The following is a 27,404-nucleotide window of genomic DNA, read 5'->3' on the forward strand; positions in this document are numbered from 1 at the left end:
AGAGTTATTTCATTCCTTTTAATAACCATAGAGCATTCAATGGTATGGACAGACTATATTTGGGCATTTCCATGTCAATGGATATTTAGATTGCTTTTGTCTTTCCTCAGTTAGAAGCAATGTTATAATGATTACTCATATATGTATGTATATATATATTTCTTACATATATATGTATGTGTGATATATACACACACACACACACACACACACACATATATATATATATATATATGTATATATATGTTACATATATATTTTTCTGCTGGTGAGTAAGTACGTTGATAGGAGAGATTCCCAGACATGGAACTGATGGATCAAAGGGCATGTGCACTTTTCATGTCATTCTCCCTCTCCTTCCTGACCCAAAGCTGAAGTTGTATTAATATACAGTCTGCAGTTGTAAAAGGGAGCAGTATTCTTGGTTCTGTTGGGTTTTGTCAACAATCAGATTAATTTCTCTTCATGCTTTCTGGGATTTTTGAGTGTGTTTGTCTGCTGATGGTGTTTCTTCCTGGCTTTCCAGGGCTGCTGTGGATTTGTGGATTTCTCCTTTTTCTCTTTTTTCTTTTTTAAATATTTGATGCATGAAGAATCAAGTAACACCCCATTTACTTGGTTAGGCATGAGAGATTTATAGACCTCTTGCCTGGACAAGGCCAGAAGTTTCCTAACTACTCTTGCCTCCTTTCTATTCATCCTCCACAGCTGTCCAAACGACTTTCTAAAATGTTTTAAAAAGTTTAATCACTCAGCCCCTCTGCTTAAATTCTTTCAATATCACACTAATGCTTGGTATTACAGGTTGCATTTTGGACCCTAAAAATTGTATGTTGATGTTCTAAGCACTGTTTCAGAGTGCTACCTCACTTGGGACAGGGGCTTTCCAGAGGTAATAAAGTTAAAATGCGGTCACAAAGGTATGCGCTAATCCAATATAACTGGTGTGCCTGTAAACAGGAAATTTGGACATAGACAGATATGCCCCGAAGGAAGATGATGTGAGGAAACACAGAGAAGACGCCCCATGAAGAAGGAAGCAGAGGCTGGAATTATGCCGATCCAAGTCACGGAGTGTCTGCGGCCGCCGGCGCTGGAACCGGAGAGGAAGGATCCTTGCCCTACAGGTTTCTCAGGGAGCACGGCCCTGCCAACACCTTGATTTGGAATTCAAGCCTCCAGAAATGTGAGAGGATGTATTTCTGTTGTTCTAAGCCACCCAGTTCTGCTGTTCTAGTACTTCGTCACAGCAGCCACAAGGAGCTAAACAGTGGGTAAAGTGAGCCCGACCTCTTAGGCATCTCACACAGCCCCTTCCACAGAGTGGCTCCCTACCCTCAGGCCTCCTCACTGCCTTCCTAAGGACACTCTACTGCCTTATCTGCTCATGTCCAGAAGTTCTAGGATGCTTCCTACCTCCTTGCTTTTGAACACACTTGTCCGTCTACCTGAATTCCCTTCCTCAAGTCCCCCAGATTACCAATGTGTTTTAGCTAATCTCCTGAGTCACTTCCTTTATACACTGCTCTGACATCCCCCTTCCCCACCAGTCTCCCAAGGCATAACTGACTGTCCTCGTGAGTCCCCTCTGTGCTGTACCCAGACTATTTTGACATTAATTTGTATCTATTTATTTATACATATCCATTGCCACTCATCTATGCTGAGAGCACCTTGAGGGTAGAGCCATTTGATATATCTAGCAAAATCCCTTGCATACTGTATGTCCAAAATGGGATTCTGCTGGGTGAACAGTGCACAGTGCCATAAAGTATAAGCAATTTATCATTGACTTTATTCTGTTAAACATCTCTTTCACAGAGAGGTGGAGTAGGGTAGGCCAGGGCTGACAGCAAATGGTTGATGCACACGACTGATAATGGCTGAGGAGTACTTTTCCACCCACTGAATCTATGGCTAATTTTAGCTTGTTATTATTTTTGATGAGATTCACTTAATTAGTCACACTTAGAAACTTTAGACTTTTACATCAGATACTGTAAACCGTAACAGCTCCAACCATCAGAGGCAAGGGTTTCGCGTCCACTTGAACCCTGATGTTCAGACTGCTTCCTTTATTAGAGTTATTCTTTAGAGGCAGAGAATAGATCAGTGATTGCCTGGCTGGAGGGCAAGTGAAGATGGGGAGATTGTGTATGTGGGAGTGACAGCTAAGGGACGAGTGGCTTCCTTTTAGTGTTTAAGAATGTTCTAAAATTGATGATAGTGATGGTGACACTCTGTGAATACACTGAGAACTCCTGAACTATATACTGTATGAACCTGAATTGTATGGTATGTGATTTTAACTTAAGCTGTTCAAAAAAAAAAAAGCATGGTTCATTTAGTCCAATCCAGTCCACAAGAATCGCTGTTATAACAAGTCAACTCTTTAGAAACCAAGCATTACACAGATAAACTAAAATAAACCTTTTGCACTGATGAAAAGAAAAACAAATACACCAGCAAAAACCCATATGCTGTAATGTGTGTAGCCTCCAAAAGAAACATGAGGGTGGTCCATCCCAGGCCCATGTACTTGGCCCATCCAATTGCCTAGTTGTTACAGCATAACAACATCTCAGGACTTCTCCTTTTGCTCTAAAATGTCTGATTCTCTCTTCTTTCTATCTGAGTCATATTAGACATACACTTAGTTCAATAAATATGAGAGCTGAGAGGGAACTAAGGTAAAGTGATAAATGATAGCCAAGAACAGAATTCCTAAAATCTACCTACTTTTTGATAGTGGAGTGTTATCAGTTACATGGTGAATCCAACAACCTACTGTGCTCAAAACAGTAGCCATCATCAGGGTGTCAGGCAAAAGAACACAACGCCTTTCACACCTGCCAAGCTGTTCACTAAGTCCTCTGAATAAATGAGGCAATGAATGACTGAAAGCATACTTCCTGGTGCTTAGCCATATATTGTTTGTACTTATCACTTATCACTCAGACACTTGTCACCTCTCCCCAGTGAAATTTCAAACTCCTTGAAGACAGGGAAGGGGGCTAATGAGTTTTCTCCCACCATTCCATACCCAAAGCATTCAGCAAAGAGTTAACAATTGCTTTATGGGTATACAGGATACACCCATCTTACAGTCTTACTGTACTAAGAGATTTCTTTTTCCTTTTTTAGTAACACTGTTCTGGACCAAACATGATTTAAAATATGAACTAACAAAATCCATGTAATAAACCACTCCATAATTGACTGTTACTGTTCTTTGAAACTCTATTTTTAAGGATTTTATTTTGGAAAATTTCTACTATAATCACTTAGACAACAGAAGAACACTTCAAAATCAATAGTTTATTGGCTCATGCACATGGCTGAGCATGACTCAGGGAACAGGATTCCACTGGGTCCACCCAGATTGACACATACTACAAACTCTGGCTTTGAAAACTACTTCAAAACTACCTCTCTTTCAGAGATAGCTTTTAATATAACCACAAACAAGATTTTCTTATCATGGAAAGAGAGGGAATAATTTCTCTGTTGTATGTTCTGACTTAGGTCATACACTCCAGAAATTACAGACTCCTTGCTATTGAAATCTGATCATTGTCACTGAGTACAAAATAGACTTAGAAACCTTATAGTTAAATGTAATTAGCCAAGACAAATTGTAGAGAAAATCATGCAAATATATGAAAAAACATTCTCAGAGTTCAATGTGCTATGATGCAACAAAGGGAAGAAAAAACCACCTCTTTTACACATGTTCCCGAAGAAATACTGGCATGCCACTTCCTGAAGCTCTGTAGGTAAGAAGGGAGCTCCCTGGTACCAGTGGTAGGGACTTCCCAGCCCTCTGGAACCTGACCTGCCAGTCCCAGCTTCTTTCCAACACAAACTCACGCTCTGCAGCCTATGCCCTTGGCTGATACAGTTCAAGTCTGGAATGTTCCACCCCTTTCTTCCCTGACCACTTAGCTCTTAGCCTTGACAGTCCTTCATAAAGCTTACTTTTTTCCTTCTGTCCTTAGATTCCACCAGTTTATCTGACATCAAATATAACCTTACCTGTCTTACACTGGACATGATAACCCTTCTGGCTCATTCTGCTCTTCATGTACTCCATGCAAGGGGAGGTGGAGTGATGTGGGAGGTTTGGGCAAGCAAGAACTGGGTGTCCTAGGTAGGCTCCTCCCTTCCTCCTCCAGGAGCAGGGCTGCCCTCTGGGACTGTGAGTTTTCCTTTGATCTTCCCTGCCATAATTTGAGTTGATCCTTTGGGCCCACAGAGAGGCCCGCCCCAGCCAGTATGGCTTGTGTATAATTCTGGGGTTCCACGTCAGTACAACAAATAAACCCTGCCTTCCAACCTGGTCTTTATTGGTAATAAAGGTGATATTTGAGTCTTATCTGCAAATTATTTTATTTCATCTCTTAATTTTTTTCAGAACTTGGGAGGATCATTGTGTTTTTTATCAAAGACTCCTGCCTGCATCATTCATATATTTAAGTATATGGATATTGATTAGACGGTTTTAAAAATTGATGTGAGAGTTTGTCCCATCTCCCTGCCTGACATAATTTTTGTCATGTCTTGTAAGTCTTTGCCACCAGTCTTACAATCCCTCATGTGTAGTAAAAGTAAACTCAGGTAGGTTCAATCACGAATATATCATCTAATTAAAGATATATAGAGAGGATTAAAAACAAAACAAAGCTTAGGACTACAACATTTATGACTCCAGCTGATGTTTATGACTTTATTAACACATTTGTGGTGTCACTTAGCAGCAGTGTTAGCCTACAGTTAATATAGATGATTACAAATTAATATATGTTATACACTGTGATCCTACAGAGTAAATTTAACTGCATATTGAGCAAGAAGATAGAATAAAAGCTAAGGCATATACTGATTGACTTTGTTTATCAAAACCCCCAAGATCTCATTTCAACAAAACTCTGTCATTAAATTTATAGCATACCTGAGAGTGAATTTTATGTGATACATATCCAAACTAATTTCCAAAGCAGTGATGGCAATCCATCACAAACCAAGTTTTCATTTACCTAATCTTAAACCTTCATATTATATGCTACATTATTCTTTGCTCACTCTTATATAAAAAAGCCTCCCATGTACATAAAAGCTATTAATGTGCAATGTTGCTGAGAAGTGACTTAGTTGTCCAAATACATGTTTTTGAGTGTACCCCAATGAAAAAATGAAAGTAAATTAAATATATAAAGGATCACAATTATGTCAAAATAAACACAGTGCTTCAAAAAAACTTTAGAGGTCAATTACTGCAATAAATTACTAATTTCTCTTCAATTCTCTATTTTCAGGATACTTTTTTTTCTTACTTAAAGATGCATTTGTTGAGTGTTAATTGGCTAGTAGTATACTAACCAGCATGGTACTAACAGCCAGAATGTAACAACACAATTATAAAGCTACTAACTGCTTATAGACATCCCTTTCCAGTTTCCATACATTGTTCCTTTAGCTCACACAATATTCCCTTAAAACCAAAGTAGTATGTCATACCCATTTTACAAATGGGGGAAACTGAGGATCAAACAGGTTCAGTGATTCTCCTAAGGAATGGCAAGGCTGTTACTCCCGTCCAGATTGCTGACTCGCAGCAATTAATGATTGATCTGGAAACTCAAGAAATAGTGAGCATCCACCATGTAATATCCCCATGTTGGCACTGGGGATAGAGATGGTTCCTGATCTCATGGCCTCACCCCTGGTCATCTTAGTCATCTATGTGCATACAACACATTCAATATATTATTTTTATTTTATATGTGGATAAACACAAAAATAAGTTTGCAAATATTTTTCCTATAAATGGAAAACTAGGGAAGTCTGTCTTAAAATTAATAGAGTGTAATCATCTACTTTAGAAATTAAGAACATGTTTCATTGTTTCTCCTCAATGCTCAAATTAGAATGATAGCACCTCAATTAAAATTGAGACTCCAAATTAAAAATATCCTTTGGCATTTTTCAATGAAGTATTTAATCTTCTATCAAATGAATGAGAATTTAATCACATAAATTAGTCTACCTCATTCATGTATGAAAATGTCAGAATTTATCCACTGAAACAGATATAAACATTCACAGGAACAGTGATGAGAATGTTGCTGGAGAAGACACTTTGGGGGATTCTGTTTTGAGTTTCATATATCTAAAATCATAGGATCTGAGGTCCCAGGAATGCTCAGTTTTAATGTGAGCCACAATTTTAATATGAGATGGCCTATAAAATAACCTAAAATATGTCTTAAACATGAGAGACCGACACATATCTAGTCCTGTAATGAAAAGGAATGGCACCCACATAGTTTTTTTAAATCTATTTTTGCCCATTAATTAATTAATGAGTAGTAAATTCATTTGGATTTAAGGCAGGTTTTCTTTCAAGCAGGAAAACAGAGAAGACAAGCAAGCATGATGTAGAGAAGCCCAATGAGACAATGAAAGGAGAAATGTAGGTGACTGAGTTAATAGGCTAGTGAATTACTCCACAATCATAGCCTCACACTCTTGCTGATAAGAGGGCAGAACACAGTAGAATATGTGCTCATCACAAATGAAACACAGACTCAGCACCCCACGCCTCCAAGTGTTATCAGTCTTCTGGAATTGAACAAGAAGAGTGACAAAGTGCATTTCAGTTGTCCATCTCCTTACACCACTTTCTTTCTCCATAGGATTGTTAACTTTATATTTGTCTTAAACATTTCTGGAGATAGTCTACATATTTCTTTTAAAAAGTCTCAATAAATGCAACGTTATTCCTTGTGTAGTGTATACTTCAGTGTCAGTCTATAAGCTGTCTCTGCTGTTGTTTGAATGCTGGGATAGGTAACTAATGCTCACTGTATGCCATGCCCGGGTTAATTATCCACTGTGCCTGAGGCATTGCTCTGATGAAGATGAGCGCTATATATTAGAATTAGTCCCTGTTACATGCAGTAAGAGGAAATAGAAAAATAAGAACACAGAGAAACCCTAATTTATATAAATCACTGTCAGGTGATTAAAAAGCTTGAAAACTAGTTAAGCTTTTTAAAACCATTAAGTCCCAAATTGCCACATAAATTACTATATTATGATACAGCTAGTTATGCATTCCTCTATTTGTATTGGATTAGTTAAAAACCTTAATCTTCTGTTCAACCTTCTCACCTTTTTTGGTTTGTCATGTGTATGCAAGATTTTGGCAACCCAGGAGAAAAAAAGAAAAAACAGCAAAAGAAGCCTAATTTACAAAAGAATTTATTCCAAAAGTTCATCTTCAAGCCTGTTATTAGGAAGACTGAATGACTTTATCACTAGCATGAATACATGAAGGTTATTACATTCTTAAGACAAATAGGTCATAACAATTTTTATTAACATTTCTGTAAAGTTAAACTTTGTGGAAAACAAAGAAGTCAATGAACATAAAAAACCTATTTATTGTTTTCTGACATTTATTGTTTCCTTTGATCTTTAATTTTATGGAAACACTTAAAAGCTACCATCAGTGAAGAAATACTGTTATACACAGTTTTTAGTTATTATGTCAAATTCACATTTCCATCTTCAAAACAGCCTGCATACGTAATTTTAAAAAATATAAAATATTATATTATTTATATCCTTAGTCACATCCTCCTTGTTGTGGCAGGCAGTTACCAAATACTCATTTTTTAAAAAAATGTGCTGTTATGAATATTTGCATGATGACTTTTGCACATTTTTCTCAATGACATAACGTCACGATCCCATATAATAGAAAATACAAGATTGGAACAGAGCCACTTAGTTATCAAGATTGAGATAACTCTTGCCTCATTTGGCTAGCTGGAGCACCTGCGAGTCACAGGCCATCAGAACACCGAGCGGCGCTGTCTGATGGGTGAGCTGAATGCCGCAAATATGGTGGTGGCTGTTGGTGGCAACATTATAACATCCACAACCATTACCACCATAATTTACTGAGCACCCACCACCTGCCAGGTGCTTTGCAAAATTATTCCTGCATTTATGAGGTAGGGATTGTTATCCCCACTTTAAATAGGAAGAGGAGTCAAGGGATTCACCTAAGGCTTCACAATCTCTACTCAAGCCCCGCTTCTTTCAGAAGCTCTATTGCTTTGTTCTGCCGCAAACTGCTTCGTTCTTAGAAAAAGATAAATGATGGCCTATCGACATGCTAAAACCTATTCACTAAGACTTAAATGGGAGACTTTTCTGGGAGACCCTGCAGCAAGACGTTGTGTGTCACCCTGAAGCTTAGGTGGGAGGTCTGCTGAGGGGCCCCCCCCGCCACAGCCCGTGGATCTGGGCAAGAGCAGGAGCAGCCGAGCAGCTGCCTCTGCTGCAAGAGGCTCGCAGACCAAGGGCGCAGAGACGAGATTGAGCTTCATGTCTTTAATCACTTACCTTTTTTCTCTGAGTATTTCAGCTATTTTGAAATCTGATGGTAGGTGGCATTTTTCTCTAAATCAGAATGGAAAATCACCCTTAATTTGGCCGTAATTGAGCTCCATCACTTCTTTACACATCTGATCACAATATAGTTTTGGAAGTCTACAGATAATTAAAATTTCAGGAAGTAGAGAAGCTTATTTATGTATTACATAATCATTAGCTAAAGAAAATATTAATCTCTAAAATCACTTTTGAGCATGGGAACTGTTATTCTTGGGATTATTTTGTGTGAAGAAGCCCAAATCCTTATGTTACACAAAGGCTAATGTCTTTGCTCAGAGGATTAGAATTAATTTATGACTTCTGCTTTTGACTTAAATGCTATAAACATCTTTGTTGTTCTTGACATCAAGAGCTGCTTCTGCATAATTTTTCAGAGAGAGAAATTGAAATTAAAGTACTATGAAAATATTTGCTGGATAAAACAAATGCCAAGATAAAAATGCTAAGAACTGAGTGGATATTTATTATCCCCACTAATCCTTTTGTATATCAAAGTTTATATATTTTTACTATGCTATTCTATGCTCCTTAATAGTTACTATAGTATAATTTTAAGTTCATAAAATAGAATGCAGAGTTAATAATATCAAAAGCTTTAAAATAATATTCAAGTAATACTGATGAGGATGGGAATGCATTTGTTATCTGAATATATTCTTTGGATGAATCAGAAGAAATGGTAATGTTACATTAGAGTTTTAACTCCCCACACCCCAGCCAAAGAAGCTCTGAATAAAGAACAGAGATTTAATTTTAAAACACCAATGATGAACAGTTTTAAAGTTAACAACTCAATAAATCAGTCATGTTCTCTTCCATGTATCCACATAATAAAGGCACAAATTTTACATCATTCTGACTTCCTAGCTTCCTGAATTCCTACTTGTGAGACAGTGTCTAAAGTTGAGAAATGGATCCCTCTCTCTATGGCTAATTTGATGGAGATATATCAGTAATTATTTCTCACTGAATATACTTTATGGCAACTTCTAAGGAATGGTAAAAAAGAATTTCTGGTCTCTATGCCAGTGGGGCCTGAGAATATAAGAATGGTAAGTGTTAGTTACTTAGCAACCTAGAATACTGTCTTCAAGGCACTGATATATTTTGGGTGGGCAATGGGCTGACCCTGGTGACAGATGAGGCATGAGTAATAGAAAGGAGAGAAGCACCCTTTGGCATAGCATATGGTGGTGCCATTAAGTGGAATAGGAAACTCAGCAGGAACACTTGACTGGGGTGGGATATAAACACAGGAAGAGCTTAGTTTGGTAAATGTTGATTTTTATGGTGGATATGAGGCATGGAGGTAAAGAAATCCATGGCAGCAGAAAAGCAGCCAAAAACAACAGCTAAAGAATTAGTGTGCCTGTATTCCAATAAACCTTTTATTTACAAAAACAGATGCCAGAATGTATTAGGACTGTACGTCATAGTTTGCCAACCCTGGAGTCAGATGACAAGTGAAGCCCTGGGAATGGAGATCACCCAGGAAGAACAAATATAAGGCAAATGAGTATGATATTAAATTTGAAACCATGTAATTCTGACTTCCTTTTCAGTTCAGTAGGATATATACTATATACACAATTTGCACTTAGATAGATGGTTCAAAATCCTGGCTCTGATTCATACTGTGTGTGAAATTAGGCAAACTGTTTAACCTTTAAGCCTCAGTCCCCTTGACTGCAAAATGAGGATAATGATAATATCAGCTAACACTGGGCATGGTGCTAAAGAACATATTCATATTTACAAACAATCCTTGGAATCAGGCACTATTATTTCCCCCTTTTATGAGGATACTGAGGCCTAGATTAAAAACATGCCTAAGTGATGCAGCTAGTAAGTGGTGGGAGGGGTCTGAGTCCAGCCCTGGATCCCCCACTCTTAGTCAAACCCACACTGCAGAAGGTCATGGTGAGGATTAGATGAGAGAGAGTGAAGCCATTTATCATTGTGCTTGGTATGTAGAAAGAACCCAGTAAGTGGTGGTCATTATTATTATTATTACTATAATCCTGATTGAGGCTAACAGACTAATGACCCAAAGATGACTTAAGCTCAGTCTTGTCTGGACACTTACCTTCACTGAATTTCTAATGTTAGCTTGAAAAGTCCCCCAAATCAATTACATTGTTAATTTTCAGGCTGCCTTCTCCCTGAGCAAGGGGTGCTAGGTGTTAGCTTTCATTACCACTTGCCTGGCATTTTTGTATTTTTACCAAGTGTTCCTAGTAAAGTTTGGCTTACTCCTACAGTACATACATAGACAGTTCCAGACAGATGGTTTCTTTCTTTTGTGCTGCTGGTATTTCAACCTGCTGTAAGAATCTACAAATCCCTATTTTGGGACCATGTGTTTTAACAAGCATTTAGTCTTGGCAGAAACTAGGACTGGGGTTCAGAAAAAAAATGAGCTTCCACAAAAACACCTCTAGCCAACCCTCTCCCATTGGTCCACTAAAGTCCAGCTCGAATCCTCCCTCCTCTGCACAATTCCCTGATCCCCTATGCTCCATTTCTCTTGGTAAGGTTTTGATATCTCTCTTAGGGTGGTAACCACTGTTAACAGTTTATTTTGTCCCTTCTGCTAGATGAGGAATTCCTTGACTGATTGGACTGGCATTATTTGTACCTTTTTCTTGATATGTGCAACAATGACTGGCATAGGGACTTACATATCTGGTAGTAAGAAGTACAAGAAGAGCCATGAACCTCAAAACAAAAACGAATTTAAATTATAAGTAAAAATAACAAACTTTCATATTCTGTTTTACCAGTGACACTCTTTACCAAATAATCACATGAAACATATCCAATAATTGTTTAAATTATTTAGTGACCAACTGTTGCTTAAATGGAACTAAAGTTGGCTTTTAATTTTTCCAGAAGCATATGAACCCTGGGATGAATTATCCCTACCCATGAAATGGATGAAGTACTTAAATTTTAAGGGAAGCCAAGGAAGGCACAGAAAGAGAAAATACAATGATATGGTTACATAAAGGCAAACAACATTCATAACATTTAAAAATGCATCTGCTTATTTCTATAATTATTCTTTGTAACTATTTCTTTAATAAATGTCAACATCTTAAATATATAATTCATTGCAAAAGGACTAAATAAATGTTTGTTTAATTAAATCTCAGCAAAATATTCAAATATGCCTTGGGTGCTATGTTAATGCAAAGGATTAAAAGATCAGTTTTTACAGCACAAGAGAATTAAGCATAATCCCTAAATTCAAAGTGTAAGTCAGGGTTCCTTTACCCGGAGTCCAATAAAGAGATACCAAAGGGTCCTTTGGGAGGGTCTATAAACTACTGGCAATGATATGCAAAGTTTTCTGTGCATGTGACTTTCCTCAGAGAAACAGTCTAGAATTGCCATTAAATCCCAGAAGGAGTCTATCAGTTCTCTAAAGCCAAGCCAGGATTGGCAAATGGGCCTCCCAAAGCACATTTATCTTACTTAAAAAGCCTAAGTAGGAGGCGGAGCCTGGATGGTGGCGTGAGTAGAGCAGTGGAAATCTCCCAAAACCACATGTATCTATGAAAATATAACAAAGACAACTCTTCCTAGAATAAAGACCAGAGGACACAGGACAACATCCAGACCACATCAACACCTGCGAGAACCCAGCGCCTCGCAAAGGGGGAGAGGAAGGCCACAAACCAACAAGAAGAGAAGTTCTTCCAGCCATCACTAGTCCCACCTCTGCAAACTATTCCTATCACCATGAAAAGACAAAATTACAGGCAAACCAAGATCACAGAGACACCAGAGAAGGAGACAGAAATAACCAGTCTTCCTGAAAAAGAATTCAAAATAAAAATCATAACCATGCTGACAGAGATGCAGAGAAATATGCAAGAGCAATGGGATGAAGTCTGGAGGGAGATCACAGATGCCAGGAAGGAGATTACAGAAATGAAACAAACTCTGGAAGGATTTATAAGCAGAATGTATAAGATGCAAGAGGCCATTGATGGAATTGAAACCAGAGAACAGGAATGCATAGAAGCTGACATAGAGAGAGAAAAAAGGATCTCCAGGAATGAAACAATATTAAGAGAACTGTGTGACCAATCCAAAAGGAACAATATCCGTATTATAGGGGTACCAGAAGAAGCAGAGAGAGGAAAAGGGAGAGAAAGTGTCTTTGAAGAAATAATTGCTGAAAACTTCCCCAAACTGGGGCAGGAAATAATTGAACAGACCACGGAAATACACAAAACCCCCAACAGAAAGGATCCAAGGAGGACAACACCAAGACACATAATAATTAAAATGGCAGGGATCAAGGACAAGGAAAGAGTTTTAAAGGCAGCTAGAGAGAAAAAGTCACCTATAAAGGAAAACCCATCAGGCTAACATCAGACTTCTCAACAGAAACCCTACAGGCCAGAAGAGAATGGCATGATATATTTAATGCAATGAAACAGAAGGGCCTTGAACCAAGGATACTGTATCCAGCATGACTATTATTTAAATATGATGGTGGGATTAAACAATTCCCAGACAAGCAAAAGCTGAGGGAATTTGCTTCCCACAAACCACCTCTACAGGGCATCTTACAGGGACTGCTCTAGATGGGAGCACTCCTAAAAAGAGCACAGAACAAAACACTTAACATATGAAGAATGGAGGAGGAGGAATAAGAAGGGAGAGAAGATAAGAATTTCCAGACAGTATATATAACAGCTCATAAGTGAGCTAAGTTAGGCAATAAGATACTAAAGAAGCTAACCTTGAACCTTTGGTAACCATGAATCTAAAGCCTGCAATGGCAATAAGTACATAGCTCTCAATAGTCACCCTAAATGTAAATGGACTTAAGGCACCAATCAAAAGACACAGAGTAATAGCATGGATAAAAAAGCAAGACCCAACTATATGCTGCTTACAAGAAACTCACCTCAAACCCAAAGACATGTACAGACTAAAAGTCAAGGGATGGAAAAACATATTTCAGGCAAACAACAGCGAGAAGAAAGCAGGGGTTGCAGTACTAATATCAGACAAAATAGACTTCAAAACAAAGAAAGTAACAAGAGATAAAGAAGGACACTACATAATGATAAAGAGCTCAGTCCAAGAAGAGGACATAACCATTCTAAATATATATGCACCCAACACAGAGGCAACAGCATATGTGAAACAAATACTAACAGAACTAAAGGGAGAAAGAGACTGCAATGCATTCATTTTAGGAGACTTCAACACAGCACTCACCCCAAAGGATAGATCCACCGGGCAGAAAATAAGTAAGGACACGGAAGCACTGAACAACACAGTAGAGCAGATGGACCTAATAGACATCTATAGAACTCTACATCCAAAAGCAACAGGATATACATTCTTCTCAAGTGCACATGGAACATTCTCCAGAATAGACCACATACTAGCCCACAAAAAGAGCCTCAGAAAAATCCAAAATATTGAAATTCTACCAACCAATTTTTCAGACCACAAAGGTATAAAACTTGAAATAAATTCTACAAAGAAAACAAAAAGGCTCACAAACACATGGAGGCTTAACAACACGCTCCTAAATAATCAATGGATCAATGACCAAACTAAAATGGTGATCTGGCATTGTATGGAAACAAATGACAACAACAACACAAAGCCCCAACTTCTGTGGGATGCAGGGAAAGCAGTCTTAAGACGAAAGTATATAGCGATCCAGGCACACTTGAAGAAGGAAGAACAATCCCAAATGAATAGTCTAAAATCACAACTATCGAAATTGGAAAAAGAAGAACAAATGAGGCCTAAAGACAGCAGAAGGAGGGACATAATAAAGATCAGAGAAGAAATAAACAAAATTGAGAAGAATAAAACAATAGCAAAAATCAATGAAACCAAGAGCTGGTTCTTTGAGAAAATAAACAAAATAGATAAGCCTCTAGCCAAACTTATTAAGAGAAAAAGAGAATCAACACAAATCAACAGAATCAGAAATGAGAACAGAAAAATCACGACAGACTCCACAGAAATACAAAGAATTATTAAAGACTACTATGAAAACCTATATGCCAACAAGCTGGAACACCTAGAAGAAATGGACAACTTCCTAGAAAAATACAACCTTCCAACACTGACCAAGGAAGAAACACAAAAGTTAAACAAACCAATAACTAGCAAAGAAATTGAAACGGTAATCAAAAAACTACCCAACAACAAAGCATCCGGGCTGGATGGATTTACCTCGGAATTTTATCAGACACACAGAGAAGACATAATACCCATTCTCCTTAAAGTTTTCCAAAAAATAGAAGAGGAGGGAATACTCCCAAACTCATTCTATGAAGCCAACATCACCCTAATACCAAAACAGGCAAAAACCCCACCAAAAAAGAAAATTACAGACCAATATCCCTGATGAATGTAGATGTAAAAATACTTAATAAAATATTAGCAAACCGAATTCAAAAGTTTATCAAAAGGATCATACACCATGACCAAGTGGGATTTATCCCAGGGATGCAAGGATGTTACAACATTCGAAAATCCATCAACATCATCCACCACATCAACAAAAAGAAAGACAAGAACCACATGATTATCTCCATAGATGCTGAAAAAGCATTTGACAAAATTCAACATCCATTCATGATAAAAACTCTCAGCAAAATGGGAATAGAGGGCAAGTACCTCAACATAATAAAGGCCATATATCATAAATCCACAGCCAACATTATACTGACAGCAAGAAGCTGAAAGCTTTTCCTCTGAGATCAGGAAGTAGACAGGGATGCCCACTCTTCCCACTGTTATTTAACATAGTACTGGAGGTCCTAGCCATGGCAATCAGACAAAACAAAGAAATACAAGGAATACAGATTGGTAAAGAAGAAGTTAAACTGTCACTATTTGCAGATGACATGATATTGTACATAAAAAACCCTAAAGACTCCACCCCAAAACTACTAGAACTGATATCAGAATACAGCAAAGTTGCAGGATACAAAATTAACACACAAAAATCTGTAGCTTTCCTATACACTAACAATGAACCAAAGAAAGAGAAATCAGGAAAACCATTCCATTCACAATTGCATCAAAAAGAATAAAATACCTAGGAATAAATCTAACCAAAGAACTGAATGACCTATACTCTGAAAACTACAAGTCACTCTTAAGAGAAATTAAAGGGGACACTAACAAATGGAAACTCATCCCATGCTCATGGCTAGGAAGAATCAATATAGTCAAAATGGCCATCCTGCCCAAAGCAATATACAGATTTGATGCAATCCCTATCAATTTACCAGGAACATTCTTCAATGAACTGGAACAAATAATTTAAAAAATTCATATGGAAACACTAAAGACCCCGAATAGCCAAAGCAATCCTGAGAAAGAAGAATAAAGTAGGGGAGATCTCACTCCCCAACTTCAAGCTCTACTATAAAGCCATAGTAATCAAGACACTTTGGTACTGACACAAGAACAGAGCCACAGACCAGTGGAACAGACTAGAGACTCCAGACATTAACCCAAACATATATGGTCAATTAATATTTGATAAAGGAGCCATGGACATACAGTGGCGAAATGACAGTCTCTTCAACAGATGGTGCTGGCAAAACTGGACAGCTACATGTAGGAGAATGAAACTGGATCATTGTCTAACCCCATATACAAAGGTAAACTCAAAATGGATCAAAGACCTGAATGTAAGTCATGAAACCATTAAAGTTGTGAAAAAAACATAGGCAAAAACTTCTTAGACATAAACATGAGTTACCTCTTCTTGAACATATTTCCCCAGGCAAGGAAAACAACAGCAAAAATGAACAAGTGGAACGATATTAAGCTGAAAAGCTTCTGTACAGCAAAAGACACCATCAATAGAACAAAAAGGAACCCTACAGTATGGGAGAATATATTTGTAAATTACAGATCCAATAAAGGCTTAACATCCAAAACATATAAAGAGCTCACATGCCTCAACAAACAAAAATCAAATAATCCAATCAAAAAATGGGCAGAGGAACTGAGCAGACAGTTCTCCAAAAAAGAAATACAGATGGCCAACAGACACATGAAAAGATGCTCCACATCACTAATTATCAGAGAAATGCAAATTAAAACTACAATGAGGTATCACCTCACACCAGTAAGGATGGCTGCCATCCAAAAGACAAACAACAACAAATGTTGGCGAGGCTGTGGAGAAAGGGGAACCCTCCTACAATGCTGGTGGGAATGTAAATTACTTCAACCATTGTGGAAAGCAGTATGGAGGTTCATCAAAATGCTCAAAACAGACCTACCATTTGACCCAGGAATTCCACTCCTAAGAATTTACCCTAAGAACGCAGCAATCAAGTTTGAGAAAGACAGATGCACCCCTATGTTTATCGCAGCACTATTTACAATAGCCAAGAATTGGAAGCAACCTAAATGTCCATCAGTAGATGAATGGATAAAGAAGATGTGGTACATATACACAATGGAATACTACTCAGCCATAAGAAGAGGGCAAATCCTACCATTTGCAGCAACATGGATGAACCTGGAGGGTATTATGCTCAGTGAAATAAGGCAAGCGGAGAAAGAGAAATACCAAATGATTTCACTCATCTGAGGAGTATAAGAACAAAGGAAAAACTGAAGGAACTAAATAGCAGCGGAATCACAGAACCCAAGAATGGACTAACAGATACCAAAGGGAAAGGGACTGGGGAGGATGGGTGGGTAGGGAGGGATAAGGGGGGGAAGAAGAAGAGGGGTATTAAGATTAGCATGCATGGGGGAGTGGGAGAAAGGGGAGGGCTGTACAAGACAGAGAAAACAAGTAGTGATTCTACAACATTTTGCTATGCTGATGGACAGTGACTGTAAAGTGGTTTATAGGGGGGACCTGGTATAGGGGAGAGCCTAGTAAACATAATATTCTTCATGTAAGTGTAGATTAAAGATAACAAAAAAAAATGAAAGAAAGAGAAGGGGGATTACTCCCTGATAGGATAATACTAACTGTAAATGAACAATTAATGTATGCTTTAAATATCCTTAATTTTGATCACTTAAAGGGTGTCAGATGATCGGCTATGGATGTATACTTTTCTGATAATATTCCTTTCTCTTAAAAAAAAAAAAGCAGTTCCTGTGTGGTGACCTTCAATGAGTTCTACACAATGGTATAAAGGTCATATCAAAGTGTGGGCAAAGGGTCTGTTTGTGTTTATACAGAGGATCAAAGCCTAATTTGGCTACCCAGAAAATGAAGTAAGATACAATGTGAAGAAGAGCTTCCAACATCAGCACTCTCTGGAAGAGACATACCAGAAGATGATCATCAAAAAACCGCAACAAAGATCCAGGCGATGCTGCAGTTGTAGCTGCATTCATCCCACCGGTTCCTGGACTTGCCATTGGAATGAAGAAGGAGATATCTAAGCTGGCCTGTGCTTTCAGTAAAACAACAAATTTGACTGGATCTATACTGTTGGAACTCAACCAAGAATTAGCAGAAGTGCAAGTTGTAGCGCTCCAAAATCTGACAACTACAGACAATCTACTGTTAAAAGAACATACGGGATGTGAACAGTTCCCAGGAATGGGTTGTTTTAATTTGTCTGATTTCTCTCAGACTGTTCAAGTACAGTTGGACAATATCCATTATATCATAGACAAATTTTCACAAATGCCTAGGGTGCCTAACTGGTTTTCTTGGCTTCACTGGAGATGGCTGGTAATTATAGATCTGCTTTGGTTATGTAACTGTATTCCTATTATGTTAATGTGTGTGCACAATTTAATTAGTAGCTTAAAACCTATACATGCTTAAGGTACTCTACAAGAAGATATGTCAAAGAAATAATCAATCCTCCCATGTTTTCTTCCGTCTGCTACCTCTATAGCTTTTCTTCTTCCTAATTACAACCCTTAAATAGAATTCGTGCCTCATATCGAATTCACCAAGTATCATAACTACTCCAAGTGGCAAAGATACCTCAAGACAAATCCTGGGCATAGAAGCCACAGGGCATAAATCTGCAAAGAAGTAAAAAGCTAACCTTTTCAAACAATATGGCTTCTCTCTCACTTACCAACTTTACATTTCCCTGTATGGCCCCGGAAGATGACTGGTTAGCCAGAGACAGGTAAGATTCCTCAAGGGAGGAACAACCTAAGACAGGCACAGTCGCAGGGGGGCCATCAGGTGAGAAATTGGGGATCAACAGTGGTGAGGCTTAGAACCTCACCCCCCCCCCCCATTTTGAGAGAAATATTCTGCATCCATGGATGTATTACTGCCCTTGTCTAGCTTGGATTAACACATAGTCTACAGGCACACACCTGATCATCTACATTTGCTCTCTTAAAACACTAAACTATGTTTTCTACCTTTATCTTGCATCTACCTACCACTTCAGCATTTTATTTAAAAATAATAATAATAATAATAATAATAATAAAGGGAGAAATGTGGGATTCACATATAAATCAAGTATAAAAATCAAATGAATATTCATATTTGACCTGATTGTTTATAGTTCATAATGAGTGATCAAAACCGAAAGTTTCTGTGATGACTGCCCTTGTACTGTTCACCATGTAAGAACTTATTCACTATGTAAGAATTTGTTTACCATGTAAGAACTTGTTTGTTATGCTTCAGAAGATTGGAGACTGACGAGAATTAGGCTTGAGATGGATTAATGATTGTGCATTGAGCATTGACTCCCCTATACAGAATTTTATTCTTGTTAACAACCATTTGATCAATAAATATGAGAGATACCCTCTCAAAAAGAAAAAAAAAAGGCCTAAGTACTTTTTTTAACTTCCTACTTTTGAAAGAAATAAAGGACTAGATTATTAGTCTATATTAAACAAGTAAATATTGTGTTTCTGTGCTAGAACACTGGCATTAGGTCCAAACTCAAAAAAATTGTGTCCATTAGTAAGAAGCCAAGTTTTTTCCCACCACTTACCTAGGAAAACTTAACCTTAGCTTAGAATTTCTAAGCAGTTCAGTGTCCTTAGGGATTTGAGACACTTTTTTATAATGCTCAAAGACAAAAATCAATAAATACCCCAAGAGATGAGCATTCCTGACTATTAGTTAGTGTTACCTTATCTTTAAATTAACTACAGGGCAAATAACATAGCAGTACCAAAATGTTTATCTTACAGGTTGATTATTTTTTTATGCAAATCATGGCAAAGTTAAAGTAAGAACTGAGAATTCCCACTATTCCATTCATAGGCTATAATGCATCTCCTATAAATGAAAGATTTTAGCATCTCCTAGAGAAGTTATCTATTTTCAGAACAAAATAAATTTCTCTCAAGGATTAGATTTTGAGAGACTCTACAGCATTTACAAAAGGCTTTTGATACAAATACATACACACACATCATTAATATAATTTTCTTTATTTTCTCTGTTAATAGCCAGGGCCAATTTGGAATACCTTTTCCATATTATTGAAAATCAGTGAGCAGGACTGTGATTAATACTTTCCGGCTACTAATGTATGTCTAAGAGGTCACTACTTCAAAGTGTAAGTGATGGCCAAAAATGATTTGACCTTCCTGAATTTGGAAGAAGTAGCTAAGGCATTGAAATTTAGAACATGTTTTCTGTTTACCTGAAACTGTCCAATAAACATTATCTCTGATTGATGACCATGGAACTAACACTTCATGGTCCAAGAGGGCCCCAAAACTGTATTCTGGTTCTATAGCAACTTCCCAGCTCCCTGAAAGAGTAGTTTGATTCATACATCTTCCAATTTATATCTGTTTTGCATAAATGAAGCAGACATGTAGAAAAGACTGGATTCATTATCATGCAAAATACAGCCATTAGCAGAAAATCTAGTAACTATATTCCTAGACATAATAACATGAGACTCAGACTTCTGGGCCAGAGTTGGGGGAAGAGAGGTGGAGTGTTTCTAAAAGAAAAAAGCTTTCCTTCTGAAAGAGTTATTCATAGTTAAATAACATTACCAAAAAAGAAAGCCATACTAGACTGTTCCTTGAGTCTACCATCAGAGCAGGACATGCCATCCAACTGACCTTTAGTGTTAACACCAGTGTACTGATCATTCTCAGATATTGTGTGTTTCTCTCTCAAAGTCTTTTGCAAGTTATCTTGTGGTTGGAAAATTTGATCTCACTCACATGTCTCAAATGCCTATCATGTTAACACATAGTAGATATGTTATCATCATGCCTATCAGATCCACAACCAGGAAGTAACTGCTGGTTAATGTCAGAAATGCAAAGTGTAAAGTACCATGGATTCCACAGCAGGGGAAGTGACAGTAAAGCCTGATTCCAGACAGTGATGATGAAATGGCTTCAAAGATGAGCAAAAGGGGAAGATCCAGAAAAGAAAGTAGCTGAACAGAAGGAACATTTGAGTGCTTACAAAATGCCAGGCACTGTTCTAGGCACTGAGGATATAAGTGAACAGAACAGATGATGACTGAGCTTACTCCCTGTAGGTAAGACTAACAAAGGACTAATTAACACTCAAGTACCAGACAGGGAACATATATTAAAAAAGCAAAAAGGAAAGAAGTGATAGAGTGTCTTGAGGGGTTCCTGAGCCATGGCTGCTTGGGGAAGTCCTTTTTGAGGAAGCAACATTTTAAACTGAGAGCTGAATGACAACAGAACCATCCTCTATTCTTTCAACCTATAAAAACTGTCCTTGATGGGAAAGGGCCTCAGATGGCAATTGGAGAGAGGTGATTTAGTCTCATAATGGAGTGGTTTTCACCATTTTTTGTGTGTTTGAGGCCCATTTACCAGTATTAGAATATTTGTTAAATTATGTAAAGAGACTGTAAGACAAAGCAATTTGAAACCATGCAACAATAATTCAATCCTGTCACTCACTAAAACTCAACTAACACTGCCTCAGTTATCAATAAAATCACCCACACTCATCTACATAGTTACCAGTTTGCAGCAATTCTGAGTTGCTATTTGCAGCATACACCATACTCTCCTACACTCAGGATGCAAAGTTGTCTCCAGTTGAAGTAAATGGGCTCTTTCTTCAGCAGAGGCTTAAGAACACACTCAAGTAAAAATTTAACATACCTTGTCCTCTGCAAACATAGCCTGTTTGGCTTAATAATTACCTAACAATACCTTTGATTGTATATACACATTTTATAAACTACAACTATTCCAATGTGGAAAAATAAATTGTGAGTATTAATATTTGGCAGCATGTCTTTGTGCTAAGGGGAATTTGCTGAGCAATAGCAAAGACTGTGTTAATGAAATGGCAAACCTGAGTTTGCAACCCAAATTTCTGTTTTCTGTCTGTCCCCTTGGGAAATATTCATTTTCGCAGAATTCTCAACCTTTCGGTTTTCCCCTACATGAAGTTATAGGAAAAGTTTGTCTTTCTTTTATTCCCCTCTGCCCTGTTTTCTGACTCTTTACAGTTAAAGACACCACAGACAAGCCATCAGAATGACTTGCCTGATGCCTGCAGAGGTGTGTGGGGCACACAGAGAAGGAAGGGCCTCAGCACAACCAAGTGACATATCAAAATTCCAAGAAACTGTGGTTGCTCCCAGAAATCTACCATTCAAAATCATCCTGTGTTAATTATTTGGTTGTAGGGCCATCTAGCTGTGACACCTGTCACTCCATGGATGGCCAGGTTGGTTTGGTGAGCTTGCATGGCCTCTAAAGACACCATCACAGGGTCAGGGAGAATGACTTTCTGAATCGGCTTCCGGGAGGAGTGCATGATTAATTACTTTGAAAAGATAGAGCAGAAGGTATTAAAAGTATTAAAGAACTTGAAGCTGGTACTTTCAAGGAATGTTAAGAATACTCTGAGGACTTAGTAAAGCTATTTAGGAAATATAACTAATAATCTTAAGTTCAAGGTTAGCCCAAACAGCCAGCTCCCTCCTTTGAACAGGTCCTGTAGTGTGCCCTTCACAGGAGGCAATTAAGGTTTCTGCAGAAGCCAAAATCACAGTCTCAATACTCCAAAAGCAGCTCTTAGAATCTTCTCACTGTTGCCAAGTAAGACATCCATTCAGGAAATGAACAGTAATGTTCTTAGAGCTTAACAGGAAAAGCTCCAAAATAACGACATGCCACCAGACTGTGTCAATGCCTATAGCCGTGTGGCAAAGGACAGCAAGTATGACCAGCAGTGAGCAGTGACCATAGTGAATGCTTTGCTCTTCTTTCCCTCCCAGTGCCTGGAACCCTCCGGGGAAGAGGCTCACATTGTTGCTACCAGAGAGAGGAAAAGGCTGAGACGCAAAGGCACAGTATCTTGGAGATCTCTCCACGTCCCTGTGAGGAATGGGGCCCCCGGGAGCATTGGCCTGGCTGGAGCACCCAGCTGCTCCCGGGAGCAGGTGCTGAAGATCCTGAAGATCCCAGTCTCGAAAGTCAAGGTCTGCCCTCAATGGCTCTGAAGTTTCTAAGGAAACTGGCTGAGCTAATCATCTGATTTCTTCTCACAGAAAATTATGACATTTAAAACTGGAAGAAACGTTATTCTTCATGAAGAAATAATCCTCACTTCATCCATCCCTCTTTTCTCTTTTGTTTTTCTTTTTTAAAAATATCAACTAGTTACTTTTAGAAGGAAAAAAAAAGAAAGAGTCCTGATTTACGGAAGACTAAGGAAGTCAAGTGAATGCCTATTTCACATACCCTCACTTATCTTTATTTAAATGAACAAACAAAACAACCATATAAACAAAAATCTTGGTCCTAGGGAAATTCAGGAATGTGCCTTGGGCCACACAGCAGCCAGAAGTAAATAATGAAACTGGTGTCTAGGTCATCTGACCATCCAGCCAGTTCTACCATGCTAAGATCAGAGAGCTAATAGAAAATTGATATTTAAAACTCCAGATGGTGACATTCTAGCCATTAAATACATTTTTTTAATCACTAGAAAAATCAGTTAAGGTTGAGGAAGTATCTGGGACATATTTTCTTTAAATTAATTTTTATATGTTGACTTTTAAAAGAAAAAAACAAATGCACATATATTTTAAAAAAGCAAGTATTTTTAAAATTACACAGCTCACATAGCCTAGTTATGCAGAGAGCTGCTATATATTCTTAGAATACCATCAAGTACACAAAAGTGTTCCAAAGTGAAGGAAGTATCTGCCCCTTGGGTAGAAAAGCCCACCCTCTGGGTTCCCTGTACTAGGAGGCAGAATTACAGGGTTCAATCAAGAGGGTCAGCACATCTTTTGAGAGTAAATTGACAGATTTGGTGTCAACAAGGGATCACTGAGGAAGCTTTGATTCTATGCAGCATGATGTTCCAACTTTAGTTCTGCTTCACTTCGGCCCATTTGAAAAGTGGTGCAGAAAACAGGAATGGAATGAAACTTAACCATATGCTAAACTTTCTGCTTCACTTCGGCCCATTTGAAAAGTGGTACAGAAAACAGAGGAATGTAATGAAACTTAACCATATGCTAAACTTTCTGCTTCACTTCGGCCCATTTGAAAAGTGGTGCAGAAAACAGAGGAATGGAATGAAACTTAATCATATGCTGTACTTTGAAGCACAGCAAATGCACTTTTTCAGGCTTATGAAGTAACCTTCTGGCATCATTGATTCCTGAGTCTTACAAAAGCTCTTCGTATTAAGCCTGCACCACAGATTTACACTGCTGCAACTCCTGTCAGACAGCATCTTCGCTTTATGAATAAATAAAACTATGCTCTAGGGAAACATTGATTTAAAAGAAAAAATCAATACCCATCTAGCATGTGATAGACTTGAACTTTAGGGCTACTCATCTCCAAAGTATAATGCAATATTAAGTGTAAAACCATACCTTTTTGCTTCCTAATAAAAGGTAAGTGAGGGTATGTGAAATTGGCAGGCATACTTGCCTTTCACAATCTTTGGTACATCAGGATTCCCCTTCTCCTTTAGAAAGTATTAGTGGATACATCCAAATGAAAGAGGAAGAAAAGAGAAAAATGAGACGGATGAACAAATAGGGGCAAAATCTTGATAATTTGTGAACATATATGGTGAGTATATGATTCTGAATATATTATTGATTCTTTTGTGTGTGCAAAACTTTTCATAATAAGAATTTGAAAAGTACTTATGTTTGGAGAAAATTCTACAAGGCTGATGTCAGTAAGACCAACCAAGATGTTGACAATGGTTCTCTTTAAGTAATGGTTCTTTTCTCATAGGGAAGCTTTTTTCTTCCCTGGGAGTTTGTATTTTCCAATTTTCTGTAGTGAATATGTATATTGCTTTTATAATTCAGAAAACACATGCATAATAAATGTAGGGAAAGATAGAAAAAAAGATTAATTAGATTGATGGCAAAGTATTTTGCTAACTACTGGCTTAGAGATAGTTGAGATTTACATCATAACGCATATTTACATTCAACTCCTTCCTGCTCTTGGACGTTGTTCAGGGCACAAGCAGGTTGCTATTAAAATGGACTGATTTAAAAAATGAAGTTAATCGCTTATGCTGAAATTAACCTCATCTTTGTGAGCCAAAGATCAAATGAGAGACAAAAGCTGGCCAAAGTCATCATTTTCCTTAGCTCTGCAATCACCTTATAACCTAAGCCTATTTTTCACAGTGGAGATGGTTGTTAAAAGTTCTGAGAGGTCTGTGGTAATTTTTGATTACAAAGACACTCCAGAAAGCCCAGGCTTTTGCTTTCTTGCTCAGAACTGGGTGGAATTAAAAATGAATCCCATTATCTTTCTCTAGCTCCTCAAACATGCAATTCTTCACTAACTGTGTTAACTGCAGCCACTCAAGAAACACAATCATCTCTTGATTTGGATTAGGGGCTCCTATCTCACCAGATAGTTACTGATCCTGGCTGTTCTCATTGCTTGTCTTTTTGATAAGTGGAAAGTACAACTCTGGACATTTGAAACACACTTCCAAGACAAAGGCACATTGGAAGCCTGAAAATGGGTTGGAGTCATTTAAATGCTGAGTTCCAAAGTAAAACATCATAAAAGTAACTATCATTACCAAAGTCGATAAGGATATTGGCTGAATCTACTTCCAAGGCAGAAATGATATACAGTTACAGGTTCTACAAGTATGTGGCTTCTGCCTTCCACTGTTATCAGCTGGAGAGGAGAAGGGACATAAATTGTTTTGGTGACTCTTTAATACATCAATACTAAAAGTAAAATAGAAGCAAAACATTATTGTGAGAAAAATGCTTATATTTGGTCAGAGGAAAGCACTACTTGAGATTACACAAATACTATCTTATTTTTTTTATTACAATTTCAGAGATACACTCATTTAAAAAAAAATTAGAGCACCCACTCTGTGTTAATATGTGCAAGGAATTCATTAGATGTTGCAGTTACAAAAATAATGAGATCTGAATCTATAGGAAGTTCAGTATCTATAGGAAAGTCAGAAATATAAGTGGATAATTAAATACGGTATGATCAGAGATACAACTGAAGAATTGTGGGAGCCCAGCTATATGGGGGAATCAGGGAGGGCTTCTCAGAGGAGATGGGAATTGAGGTGGATCCTGAAGGATGCACTGGAATTTATAAAGAAAAAAAAGGGGCAAGGGCATTCTCAGAAGTGAGAACAATATGTGCAAAGGCATGTGTGCCTGAAAGGACACCGTGTGTTGCAACATCCAAAGAACTTCAGTCCTAATGAAGCAGACTGCAAAGCAGGGGAGGCAGGCAGTGCATGGGAGGGGCACATCCATTATGGAGGGCCGCATCAAGGTGTTCCCATCTGCTCTCAAGGTTACAAGGGCCCACAGAGGTCACTGAGCAGGAAGTCACATTACAAATCCCAATCACATTTGGGAGCAGGGTACCTAGAGTGGGGACAGTTTGTTGGAAGAGAGCTATGTTGCACCCAGCAAGACACAGGTGCAGAGTTAAGGCCTGAACTAACATAGTGACAGTGGGGAGCAAAGGAAAGGAGGATCAGCAAGGTATTTACAATGAACATTTGTTGATGGCTGGCGGTTAATATTTGGCTTCACCAAGTGCCAGTCACCATCCTAGGAACTTCCGTATATCATCTTAAATCCAGGATCTGGTATGAACTGATTGCAGAAGGCGAGAGAATGTGAGGGTGGAGATTTCTGACTTGAGTTATGGGTTGACAGTGGTGCCTTCCTTTAACTGAAATATTGATTCCAGGAGAAGCAATCAGTTGTAAGGAGAGGATGAAAGAGGAGGGGCAGGGAAGACAGTTCACTGCACACATAGTAATTCTGAGGGCTAATTGGTATATACAAATGAAGATAACCAAAACAGTGGGGTCAGGAGTTTATCAGAGAGCACACTGGAAATGTGTGTATAATTTTAAAAAGGCAGAAATATATCCTCATAGTATAATTAAAGCAATCAGTCACATACACAAAAGCAGTACATAAAACAGTGCTTTCCAGAAGCTCAAGAATTCTGTGACTCTACCACAGAAACATCTGAGACCTATTATAACATAGATTTTTGGGTTAAATCTTAAGTCACCCTATCTAGAAAATGCCCTGCATTTCAGGCCCTCAAATAATAAATGTATAAGGCAAGCAGTTCTACTGGAAATGGAAGGGCTTTAGAGAAAACAGTATTTCATCCTTGAATGGAGATTCTTGTCCAATGTTGGGAGATCAGAAGAAGACATTTTTGCAGACTGGATAATCAAAGCTCTTAATTCTTTAGACTAAGTGAGTTAACAAAAGGCAAGCTGTTTTCCATGATTTGCAGTTATATTTTAAAAGACCTCAGAGGGGAACCCAAATGACCTGAATAGAGCTCCTTGCTTTCCTAAGAGGGAAGGGTTACTCAGACAAGAGAGAGAATCTCTCAATAAGTTGAAGGAAAAATTCAATTAAGACAGTGGTCTATTTAACAAGATTCCTTCCATGAAGAGATTGGCAACATTCAGGTCATATGTACTC

The 27,404-nt window shown here is 38.0% G+C and overlaps 1 protein-coding gene across 14 annotated transcripts in view; it reads right to left on the minus strand.

Annotated features, from left to right (window-relative positions):
• PAG1 (phosphoprotein membrane anchor with glycosphingolipid microdomains 1) overlaps window positions 1-27,404 on the minus strand; it is a 142,233-nt gene that overhangs the window by 69,421 nt on the left and 45,408 nt on the right. For 2 of the 14 annotated variants that reach the window (XM_073229765.1, XM_073229762.1), the window contains exon 1: window positions 4,036-4,115. The exons of 10 other annotated variants lie outside the window; for them this stretch is intronic. The gene's annotated coding sequence lies outside the window, so the exon portion shown is untranslated. Of the gene's footprint in view, window positions 1-4,035; window positions 4,128-27,404 lie in introns of those variants that run through there. 2 more of the 14 variants (XM_073229757.1, XM_073229760.1) reach the window with 2 other exon arrangements.

The sequence above is a fragment of the Manis javanica genome, chromosome 2, assembly GCF_040802235.1.
Source record: "Manis javanica isolate MJ-LG chromosome 2, MJ_LKY, whole genome shotgun sequence".
NCBI lineage: Eukaryota > Metazoa > Chordata > Mammalia > Pholidota > Manidae > Manis > Manis javanica.